We start from the raw sequence: 12,632 nt of genomic DNA, 5'->3' as shown, positions 1-12,632 counted from the left end.
TAAGATAATGGATAGGATTAGTGGTAGGTTTAGGGATAGGATTATGGTTTGTTTGAAGGCTAGGTTTAGGATTACGTTTAGGTTTAGGGTTAGCATTAAAGCAAATGTTAGGGCTTGGATTAGAGCTAAGATTTAGATTAGGTTAGGGCTAGGGTTAGAGCTATGGCTAATGTAAAATCTATGGTTATTATTTGGCTTAAATTTAGGGTTAATGTTTCGCCTAGGTCTACTGTCAGCATTATCTTTAGGGTTAGTGTGATATTTATAGCTAGAGTTAATATTAGGATATAAGTCAGGGTCAGGGTTAGTTTTAGGCCTAGGAATCTAATTAGAAAAGAGGTTTTGGCTAGGTGTAGGGTTACAGTATATGGTAAGGTGCTGGGTTAGTGCAATGGCTCTGTTTTGTCTTACAGCTAAGGCTAGGGTTAGGGCTAGTTTCACGATTAGCGATAGTTTTAAGTCTAGTAGTAGGGTGAACTTAGATTTAGGGTTAGATTTAGAGTTATGGCTAGATCTAGGGATTGGTCTGGGACTAGGATTAGGGCTAAGATAAGGGCTTGTGTTAAGGTTATGGTAACTGATAGGGTTAGAACTAGAAATAGGGCTAGGGAGAGTGTTAGAGTTAGTTTTAGGCCTAGGGTTAAGGGAAGGGTTAGCGCTAAATTAGGCCTAAGATTAGCACTAGGGTTAGTGTTAGGGTTAGGCCTATGGTTAGGGCTAGAGTTAGGGTTAGTGTTAGGGTAAGCATTAGGGATAGAGTTGGGGGAAAGGATAGGGTTATAGCTAGATTCAGGTCTAATGAGAGGGTTAAAATCAGGTTTAGGGCTAGTGTTAGAGTTCAGGATAGGATTAAGGCTAGGATGAGGACTAGGGTTTGTATTAGGGTTAGGGCTAGTATTAAGGATAGGGCTAATATATGGTCTAGGTATATGGTTAGGGTTAGTTTTTTGGTTATGTTGTGGCTAGGCTTATTATAAGGGTTAAGTTTAGGATAAATGTCAGTCTTAGAGCCAGGTATATTTTTAGGGTAAGGGCCCGGGTAGAGTTGGGTTTAGGTTAAGGTTTAGGATTAAGGCTTGATTTAGTGTTAGGGTTAGGTTTAGGGTTCAAGTTAGGTTAGAGTAATTAAAAAGGTTAGTGTCAGGGATAAAGTTAGCTTTAGGCTTATGGTTAGCATTTAAGTTAGGATTATCTTTAGGGTAATTGATAGGATTAGAGCTAAGGTTAGGACTAGGGTTAAGGTAGGATTAGGGCTTGTATAGGGTTAGGCCTAGGGTTAATGTTAGGGTTAGGTTTATGGTAAGTGTTAGCATTAGAGCTAGGGTTAGGGCTAGGGCAAGTGTTAGGGTTAGGGTTAGATCTAAGTTTACAGTTAGTGTTACAATTAGGGCTAGGTTTAGGGCTAGGATTAGGGCTAGCATTAGGGCTATGGGTAATTTAGAGCTATTATTAAGTCTATGACTAGATTTGGGGTTAGGGTAATGCATAAGTCTAGTGTTAGGGTAAGGTTTTGGGTTAGAATAATGTTAGAGCTAGGGTTTGGTTAATGGTAAGGATCACTGTTTAGGTTAGAGTTGGGTTTATGGTTAGGGACAGAATTAGGACTAGCATTGATTCTACGAATAGGGTTAGTCTTTGCTTTAGGTTAGGGGTTATTGTTAGGCTACTGCTAGGATTTTTTTAGAAATAGGGCTAGATTTATGTCTCTATTTAGGATTAGGTTTGGTCCCGTGCTAGTGTTATGGTTAGGTTTAGGTATAGTTTTAATGGCATGGGTTCTGGTACAGTTCCATTTAGGATTGGGATCAGGTTTAGACCTAGGGTTAGTGTTAGCGTCAAAATAAGGGTCAGGATAAGGGTTTGGGTTTGGGTTAGGGTTGGAGCTAGAATGAGAGCCAGGGTTAGGACTAGTAATAGAGTTAGGGTTTGGGGTAGGCTAACGATTAGTGTTAGGACTAGGGTAGCATTAGGGTGAGGGTTTGGCTTAGGGTAAGAGATAGTTTTAGAGGTAGGGTTAGGGATTCTGTTAGGGTTAGGTTTAGGGCTATGGTTAGGGTTGGGTTTTAAACTGGGGTTAAGGCGTGGATTAGAGCTAGGATTTATGTTGGCTTAGGGTTAGGGCTAATGTAAGATCTACGTTTCCAATTAGAGCTAGTTTAGGGTTAGCATTGGGACGATGTTTAGAGCTAGGGTTAGTGTTAGGGTCCGAGTCAGAGACAGGGTAATTTCCAGGGTTAGGGCTAGGGCTCAAATTAAAGCTACATTTAGGTCTAGGTTTAGGGTTATTTTTTGTTTTAGGTTAAGGGTTAAGTTTATGGTTATGGCTCAGTTTGTTTTAGGGCTAGGGTAGGGTTAGAGCTAATTTTCCAATTAGGATTTGTGTTAGGGCTAGTGTTAGGGTGAGGATTATGCTTAATGTTAGGGTTAGATCTATATTTAGGGCTAGGGTGAATGTTAGGGCTAGGGTTTTGGTTTTTGGTAAGGGATAGGTTTATAACTAAGACTAGGGCTAGGGTGAGAATGAGACTTAGTATTAGGGCATGGGCTAGGTTTGCATTTAGGATTAGGCAAAATTAGGGCTAGGATTAGTGCTAGGGTTATTGTTAGGTTCAGGCCTAGGTTTAGGGTAGTGTTAGGGCTAGCTATAGGGTTAGGGTAAGATATGAAGTTACAGCTAGATATAGGGTTAGGCAAGGGATAAAATTAAGGTTAGGGATAGGGTTAAAATTAGTATTAGAATTAAGCCTAGGCTTAGACCTAAGATTAGAGCTAGGGTTTGTGTCAGGTTTAGGGCTAGGGCTCATGGCAGGTCTAGCGTCATGTTTAGGAATAGTTTTATGGTTAGGTTTAGACTAGGTCTTTTGTAAGTGTGAGGTTCAGTGTTGGGGTCAGGATTACAGCTAGTGTATTATTAGGGTCAGAGTCAGAGTTATGGTATGGTTTAGTTTCACGTTTAGGGCTAGGGCTCAAATTAGCATTAGGGTTAGGGTTAGGGTTAGCGCAATGTTTATGGTTAGGTTTAGGATTCAGGTTAGTTTTAGGGTGATGGATAGGGTTAGAATTAGTGATAGAGTTAGGGTTAGGACTAGGGATAGAATTTGGTTAGGGTTATGGTTAGGCTAATGGATAGGATTAGAGCTACAGTTAGGGCTAGGGTTATGGTTAGGTTATGGCTATGATTACGGTTAGGCCTTGGGTTAGAATTTGGTTAGGGTTATATTAGGGTAATGGATAGTATTCAAACTACGGTTAGGGGTAGGGTTATGGTTAAAATTAGGGTTATGGTTCAGGTTAGGTCATGGTTAGTGTAACAAATAGGATTAAAACTGCGGTTAGGGCTAGGGTTATGGTTAGGTTAAGGCTATGATTAGAGTTAGGCTTTGGATTAGAATTCAGTTAGGGTTATAGTTAGGAAAATGGATAGAATTCGAGCTAGGGTTAGGGTTAGGTTATGGTTAAGATTATGGCTATGGTTAAGGTTAAGTTTTAGGTTAGGACAGGTTTAGGTTTAGGGTTAGGTTCAGGTTCAGTGCTAAGGCCCAAGTTAGGGTTAGGGCTAGTATTGAAGCTAGAGTGAGGGCTCAAATTAGAGCTAGGTTTTTGGTTAGGTTATGGCTAATGTTGCACTATGTCTAATATAAGACGTAGGGTTATGAATAGTGCTAGTTTTAGGATTAGCATTAAGTCTATGTCTTGTGTTAGGGTTATATTTAGGTTTAGGGTGATGATTAGAGATAGGGTTAGTGTTAGGGTCAGAGAAAGAAACAATATTAACTTTCCGGTTAGAGATAGGACTTGAATTAGGGCTAGGGTTAAGGCTAGGTGTAGGGTTAGCGTTTGTGTTAGGGTTAGGTTTAAGATTTAGGGATAGGGCCAATATCAGGTCTAGGGCTCGGGTTAGTACTATGGCTCAGTTTAGTTTTAGAGCTAGATCTAGGGTTAGGGATAATTTAGGATTAGCAATAGTGTTAGGGCTAGTGGTAGGCTAAGATTTAGAATTTGATTTTTTGTTATGGTTAGTTCAAGATTTAAGGGTACGGCTAGGATTAGCACTAAGATTAAGGCTAGTGTTAGGTTTATGGTAACTCTAGGATTAGAACTAGAAATATTGCTAGGGCTAAAAGTACAGTTATTCTTTGGGCTAGGGTTAAGAGTAGATTTAGGGTTAGGGCTAAATTAGAGCTAGGATTAGTTCTAGGGTTATTGTTAGCATTAGGGCTGGAGTTAGGGTTAATGTTAGGTTAAGGGTTAGGTTTAGAGTTAGGGGAAAATGGGGTTATAGCTACGTTTAGGGCTAGGGTGTGGGTTATACATAGTGTTAAGGATAGGGTTAGGGTACAGTTTCGGATTTAGGCTAAGTTTAGGGCTAGAATGAGGGTTTGTGTTAGGGATAGGGCTAGAATAAGGGCTAGGGCTAATGTCAGGTCTAGTATTATGGTTAAAGAGAGTTTTAGGGTTAGGTTATGGCTAGGTCTAATATAAGGTTTAGGTTTAGGGTAAAAGTCAGGTTCAGAGCTAGGTGTATTATTAGGGTCAGGATCAGGATAAAAGGGTTAATCTTTTAGGTTAAAAGAGTCATCTTTTACCTAGCCTTAATATGCTCCCCATGTTTGGGCCTTCTTGTTTCCAAGGTTAAACTATCAGGAGCACTCTGTATTTTAAGGTTTCACTTCATATTAAAAATATGAAGTATAGGTAAATGAAAATGGAGGTTGAAATCAATCCGGGTTGGTGATAGCTGCTTAAAACTTCAGACTCTGAATCAGTTTTCTGTGGGTACTCTCTGGTTAGTTCCTTGTGAAAGTAGCTTTAAGATGAAGATGGCAAAAACAACTTTATCCGAGAGCGCTTTAGCAGAAAACAGGGAAATATGCATGAACTGAAATACCACCCCAATTATTTAGTCATATTTCTTTTACAGAGCATAGGATTCCTCTGCTAGCTTAGCCCACTAGGCTCCCCAAGTTTGTTACTTCCAGGATAACCATTTGTTTAAACAGGTTAGGGTTTGTATTAAGGTTAGTGTTAGTGCTAGTGTTAGAGCTAGTATTACGGTTAGCGTTAGTTTTGTTCAAATATTTTTGATACTGGGCAGGATTAATTATTCTTCTATTCTTACTATACTCCACATGTTTGGGCCTCCTAGGATCAATGGTTCTTTGTAAGGAATAGTTGTTTGTACTTTAAAATTTCAGTTCATTTTTTTCTGTACAGGTAAATGGAAATGGAGCTGGAAATCAAAGAGCGTTGGTTCTAGCTGCTTGAAACTTCACACTCCATCAATTCTCTTTGGGCAATCTCTGGTTTGTTCTTGTGAAAGTAGGCCTAAGCTTTAGCATGTAAAAACAACTTTATACAAGTGTTCTTTAGGAGATAACAGGGCAATATGCATGTACTGATATACTCCATCAATTTTTTGGTCAGATTTTTTTGATACTGCACAGCATTCATCCCTTAGCTTTCCCTACTATGCTGCCCAGGTTTGGAACTTCTATGTTCAAAGGTTCCATAGAAAAATTAGGTTTAGGGGAACAGTTAGGGTTAGAGCTATTTTGAGGGTTAGAGTTCGTTTTATTCAAAATCAAACAGGGTTTGTGCTATTTGAAACATCACACACTCCATCAGTTCTCTATAGGGACTCTGGTATGTTCTTTGTGAAAGTAGGCTTAAGTTTAAGCATGCAAAAACAACTATATCCAAGAGCCCTTTAGGAGAAATCAGAGAAATATGTATGTATTAAAATACCTCCTATAATTATTTGTCAGATTTATTTGATGTTGCATAGGATTCATTACTTAGCTTTCCCTACAAAGCTCCCAAGTGCGGGACTTCTGGGATCAATGGTTCTCTAATCATGTTAGGGTTATGGTTAGGTTTAGTCTAGGACTAGGGTTAGAGGTAATGTTAGGGTGAGAGTTAGTTTGGTACAAATTTCTTTGATACTGGGCAGGTTTTATCTTTTATCTAGCCTTAGTATGCTCCCAAGTTTGGGCCTACTTGAATCAATGGTTCTTTATCATGAACACTTTGTATTTTAAGGTTTCACTTCTTTTGACCTATATGGGTAAATGGAAATGGAGGTGGAAATCAAACAGACATCCCTTCCCCTAAACCTAATGCTAACCCTAGCCCTAAGATTAACTCTAACTCTCACCCTAGGCCTATTCCTAGTTCTAACCCTAAGCCTGACCATAACTCAGACACTAGCCCTGACCTTATCCCTAACTCTAGCCATAGCCCTAACCCTAGAATTAATCATAACCCTAAATCTACCCCTAAGCCTAAACTTACACTATCACTAGCAATAACACTAACGCTAATTGTAAAACTACCCTTTACTTTAGCCTTAGCCCAAAAACAAAATCAAGCCATAACACTAACCCTAAACCTTAATCCAAACCAAATACTTATCCCTCATCTAGCCCTAAGCCTACCCCTAATTCGAGTCCCATCCCTAACCATAAAAAACCCTGATTCTGACTCTGACCCTAACACTAACCCTAGTTCAAAACATCACCCTAAACCTAAACCTAATCCTAAAAATAGACTTAGGCCCTAATGAGATCTCTAAAAATATCCCTAATTGAAAACCTAGTTCTTACATTAGCCATATCTCTAATTCTAGCCCTAACTTAACCCAAAACCTAGCCCTAATTGGAGACCCAACCATAGCTTCAACCCTAACACTATCTCTAAACCTAGCCCTAAACCTTATCCTAAACCTAACCCTAACTAAAACCTTCCACTATCGTTAAACCTAATCCTAAACCTAGCCCTAAACTTATCCATAATCCTAGCCCTCAACCTAGCTCTAACGCCCAGACTAACTCTAGCACTATCCCTAACCCTAACCTGTACATTACCATAAATATAACCTGAATCCTAAACCTAACCATATCCATTACCCTAACTATAACCTTAACTTTAATGCTAATTTGACCCCTAACCCTCAACCTTTACCTACAACAAACCCTAACCATGACCCTGACTCTAATAATACCCTTAACTTTAAAGCTGACCCTAACCCTCACCGTAACCCTTACACTATACCTAGTGATAAACATATCCCTAAAACTATCTCTAACCATAACTGGAGATCTGATATTAAACCTAGTACTAATGATAGCCCTAACCATAACAAAAACTGTAGCCCTAATCCTAGGCCTAACACTAGCTTTAATCCTAACCCTAAACTTAACTCTAGCCATAATTCTAATTTTAACCCTCGCTTTTGCCTTAAACCTAGCTGTAACATCATACCTTACCCTTTCCTAACCCTAAAACTAATCCTACACCTAAACTTAGCCTTAACACTAACAGTAACCCTAGCCCTAATTTTGGTCCAAATTTACACCTATCCTTAACTGTAACCCAAACTCTAGCCCTAAGGCAAACTTTAACTCTCACCTTAGTTCTATTAATAGTTCTAAACCTATCACTTTTCATAACCCCAAACCTAGCCCTAACCCTAGCCCAAACCTGAGACCTAACCTTCTCCCTAGCCCTAACCCTAGATCTAAACCTAACTCTAAATCTAAACCTAAGCCTAAGCCTAAACCTCACCCTAATTCTGGCCATAATCCTAACGCCAATCCTAAAACTAGCCCTAACCCTACACTTAACTTTAACCCTATGCCAAACCCCTAACCCTATTGCAATTTCTAAACCTATCCATTACCCTAACCCTAACCCAAACCCTAACCTAACCGTAGCTCAAATCCTAACCATTACCTTAAAACTAACCCTAATCCTAACCCTCACCTAACCTGGCATTTAACCCTATCCAATACCCTGAACCTAATGATAACCATAGCCCTAACACTAATAGTAATCCAGACCCTAACTGTAACTCTAATATAGACATAATCCTAAAACTAACACTCGCCCTAGTGCAAACAAACCTTAGCTCAAACCCTAAAAAGTGCCCTAACCCTAAACCTAACCCTATCCATAAGCCTAAGACTAACTCTAACTCTAGGCCTAATAGTAATGATAACCCTAGCCCTAACTCCAGTTTTAACCTTATCCTAATGGATAAATAACCCTTACCCTAATGCTAACCCTATGCCTAACCCTGACCCTATCACTAATTCTAACCTTTGCAATTAACCTAAACCTAACTTAAACCCTAAACCTAACAGTCTCTTAACCCTAACCTATTGCTAATTCAAGCCCTAACCCTTAATCCTAACCTAAACTAAACCCTAAAACTGACAATAACCCTAATAATACATCTAGCTCTAAACCTGACCCTTAATCTAAACCTAATCCTTACACTAGATGTAGCAATAAAGTTAACCCTAAATCTGTCTCTAACCATAACCCTAGACCAGACACTAGCACTAGCCCCAATTATTGCTATAACCCTAAAATAAACGCTAACCCTCAACCTATCCCTAAACCTAGCCTTATTTATAACAAAAACCATAACTCTAGCCCTAACCATAATTCTCATTTTCTACCTAACCCTAAACTTAGCTATAATCCCATCCCTTCCCCTAAACCTCACCTTATCTCTAAACCTAAACCTAAGCCTAACACTAGGCCTAACACTAACACAGACCCTAGACCTCATTCTAGCCCTAATTTATCCCCAAAACAAGAACTAATCAGAGACTTAAAACTACCTTTAACACTAACCATAACCCTAACTCTAGCTCTAACCCTTACCCTAAACCTAACCCTAACCCCAAAACTTGTCCTAACTCTAAACATTACCCTAGCCCTAATCATAACCATAACCCTAGCCCTAACCCTAGCTGTAATCTTATCCATTAGCCAAACCCTAACCATACCCTAATGTTAACTCTAGGATAACACTAAATCTATTCTTAACCCTAAACCTATCTATTACCCTAAAACTAATCGAAACCCTAAACCTAACCATGTCCATAACCCTAAACCTAACCTAAAGCTAATTTGAGCCCTAAACTTAATCATTAACCTCACCCAAACCATAACCCTGAATTTGACCCTAATAGTATCCCTAACTCTAGTCCATAACCTAAACCTTAACCAAACCCTTACATTATTTCTAGCCATAATGATAACCCTAAATCTATCCCTAAATCTAACCGGAGACATAACATTAGCCCTAAACTTAGCCTTAATCCTAACCCTAACCCTAACCCTAGCCCTGGTCGTAGCCCTAGCACTAACCCTATCCCTTACATTAAGTAAAACCTTCATCCTATTTCTACCCTAGTCCAAACCTTAATCCTTAGTCTACCCCAACCCTAACTCTATTAATAGTCCTAACCCTCACCCTCATTCTAGCTCTAAACTTAACCCAACTCTAACCCTAATCATGACCCTTATTCTCACCCTAACAATAACCTTGGTTTAAACCTGACCCTATAGCTAAACCAAAACCTAACAGTACCCCTATAGGTAAACCTATACCTAAATCTACACTAACACTAGCCATGGACCTAAAGGTAATCCTAAATATAGCCATAATTCTAGCCCTCAACCTTACAATAACCTTTAACCTAACCAAAACCCTAACTCACTCTAGACTTAACCCTAGTCCTAATTATGGATGTAACCCTAAAACTAACCCTAACACGAACACTGACCCTTACCCTAACACAAACCCTAACTCTAAACCTTATCCTAACCCCAAAACAAACCCTAACACAAGACTAACCCTAAAACTAACAATAACCATAACCCTATCTCATAGATTACCCATAAACCTAACAGTAGCCCAAAACTTCACACAAAACCTAGCCCTAATTGTAGCCCTAAACTTAACCCTAAGCATAACCCTAAACTTAAACCTTGCCCTAACACTAACCCTAACCTTCGTCCTAGTCCTAACCCAAGCTCAAACCCTAAAACTTACCCTAAACATAACCCAAGCCCAAACCCTAAATGTCACCCTAACCCTAGCTCTAACACTATGCATTACCCTAACCATAACCCTAAAGCTAATGCTAACCCTAGCCCTATTCCTAACCTTATCCCTACCCTAGCACTGACTTTTACCTAACCCTCACACTAGCCCTAACCCTAGCTTGATCCCTAACCCTTACCCTTAACCTAACTATAACCCTAAACCAAGGCTTAACTCTAACTCTAAACCTATCCCTAATACTAAAATTAATCCTACCCCTAACTCTAGATAGAACCCTACCCATAACCCTAACCCTAAACCTAACCCTAATGATAAATCTAGACCTAAACCTAAACCTACCCTAATTCTAGACCAAACCCTAGCCCTAATTCGAGTCCTAATTCTAACCTTAACAATAAAATAAACCTAACCCTAGAACTAACTGAAACCTAACCCTAAATCTAAACCTAACTATAGCTCAAATCCTAACCCTTATCCTAAACCTAACCCTACCCTAACCCTAAAACTAACCCTAATTCTAACCTGACATCTATCTCTATCAATTACTCTAACACTGATGTTAACCCTAGCACTAACTCTAACAGTAACCATAACCATAACCATAACCCTAAACCTAACCTTAGCCCAAGAACTAAAAATTCTAGCTCTAACCCTAAACTGTACCTTTATCTTAATCCTAAACGTAACCCTAGCCTTAACCTTGACCCTAACCCTAAATCTAGACCTAATTCTAATCATAACCCTAGCCCTAACCCTATCTTTAACTCTATAAATTACCCTTAATGATAACTTTAACACTAATGTTAACCCTTGGCCTAACTGCAAACCTATCACAAAACCGAAACATATCCATAACCCTAAACCTAGCCTGAACCCGAAACCTAATACCTATCCATTACCCTAACCCTAACTCTAACCTTAATGTTAATTTGAGCCCTAAACCTAAACCTTAACCTAGACCAAACCCAAACCTGACCCTGATTCTAATAATACCCATATCTCTAAACCTTTCTCTAAATCTAACCCTAAAACTATCCCTAAGTATAACCCTAGACCAGATATTAGCCCTAGCTCCAATTCTTGCCCTATACCTAACACAAAACCTAGACCTAATCCTAACCTTAAACATAGCCTTAATCCTAACTGAAAACATACCCTGGCCCTAACCCTAATGCTAATCATAAAACTATTACTAACCCTAACCCTAGCACTAAAACAAAACCAAGCAAGAGGCCAAAACCTAAACCTTTACTTAAACCAAATTCTAACACTAATTCTAGACCAAACCCTAGCCCTAATTCGAGTCCTAATTCTAACCTTAAAAATAACCCTGACTCTGACTCATACCCTAACACTCACCCAATCTCTATACAACCCTAAATTTAAATCAAACCCAAACAGTAATACTAGCCCTAATTTGAGTCTTAACCCTAACCCTAAAACTAACCTTTCCATGAATCATATCCTAACACTAACAATAGAGATAAATATCACCCTAACCCTAAAACTAAAACTACCTCTACCCCTAACCCTAAAACTAACCATAATTGTAACCCTAGTTCTTACATTAGCCATTTACCTAACCTTACCCTTAACCCTAACACACAAAAAACTAGCCCTAATTCGAGACCTAAACCTAGCTAAATCCTAACCCTTGCCCCAAAGCCAACCCTAACAATAGCTCAAAGTTTAATCCTTACCCTAAACATAGACCTAGACCTATGCCTAACTCTAACCCTAACCTTAGCCCTAATCCTAAACTTAACCCTATCCCTAATCCTAGCTCTAAATGTACCCATTACCTTAACCCTAACACTAAACCTATTGATAATCCTAGCCCGAACCCTAAAGCTAACCCTAACCCTAACCGGACAATTACCCCTAGACGTAACCCTAAATGTAACACACACCAATAGCTCTAACCCTAGCTTAATCCCTAACCCTTACCATAAACCTAAACATAAACATAGCCCTAACCCTAACCCCAAACTGAAATCTAAGCCTAACCCTAATCCTATATCTATGTGTATTCATTACTCAAAACCTAACCTTAAACTAACCCTGACCATGACTCATATCCTAACACTCACCCAGACTCTAAACACCACTCTAAACTTGATCCGAACCCTAATAGTAACACTAGCCCTTATTTAAGTCCGAACCATAACCCTATCTCTGACCCTGACTCCTATTTTAATAGTAATACTAGCTCTAAATACCAACATAACCTTAAAACTAACTCTAACGCTAGAGGTCTAACCCTTAAAACTAACCCTAAATAAAACTCTAATTTTAACCCTCGTTCTTACATTAGCCAATTTCCTAACCTTAGCCCTAACCCTAACAGAAAATATAGCCCTAACTGAGCCCTAAACCTAGCTTCAACCCTACCCCAAATGCTACCACTAACAATAGCTCTAACACTATCCCTAACTGTAAGCAAAATGCTAACCCTAATGGTAACCCTAGACCTATCCCTAATCCTATGGCTAACAAAAACGCTAACTCAATTAATAGTCCGAAAACCTAGCCCTCATTTTAGCTCTAACCCTATCCCAAACCCTAGCCCTAACCCTAACCCTGACCATTATTCTGACCATAAAACTAACCCTAGGTCTTATCCTGACCCTAACCCTAGACCAAACCCTAACACTAGCCCTACCAATACTTACACCTTAGCCTAACCCTATCACAAGCCCTAGACCTAAACATAATCCAAAATCTAGCCTAAACTCTAGCCATAGACCTAAGGAAAAAACCAATCCCTAGCCCT

Source organism: Callospermophilus lateralis, unplaced genomic scaffold (assembly GCF_048772815.1).
Source record: "Callospermophilus lateralis isolate mCalLat2 unplaced genomic scaffold, mCalLat2.hap1 Scaffold_544, whole genome shotgun sequence".
Taxonomy (NCBI): domain Eukaryota; kingdom Metazoa; phylum Chordata; class Mammalia; order Rodentia; family Sciuridae; genus Callospermophilus; species Callospermophilus lateralis.
Note: the sequence above shows the minus strand (reverse complement) of the source record.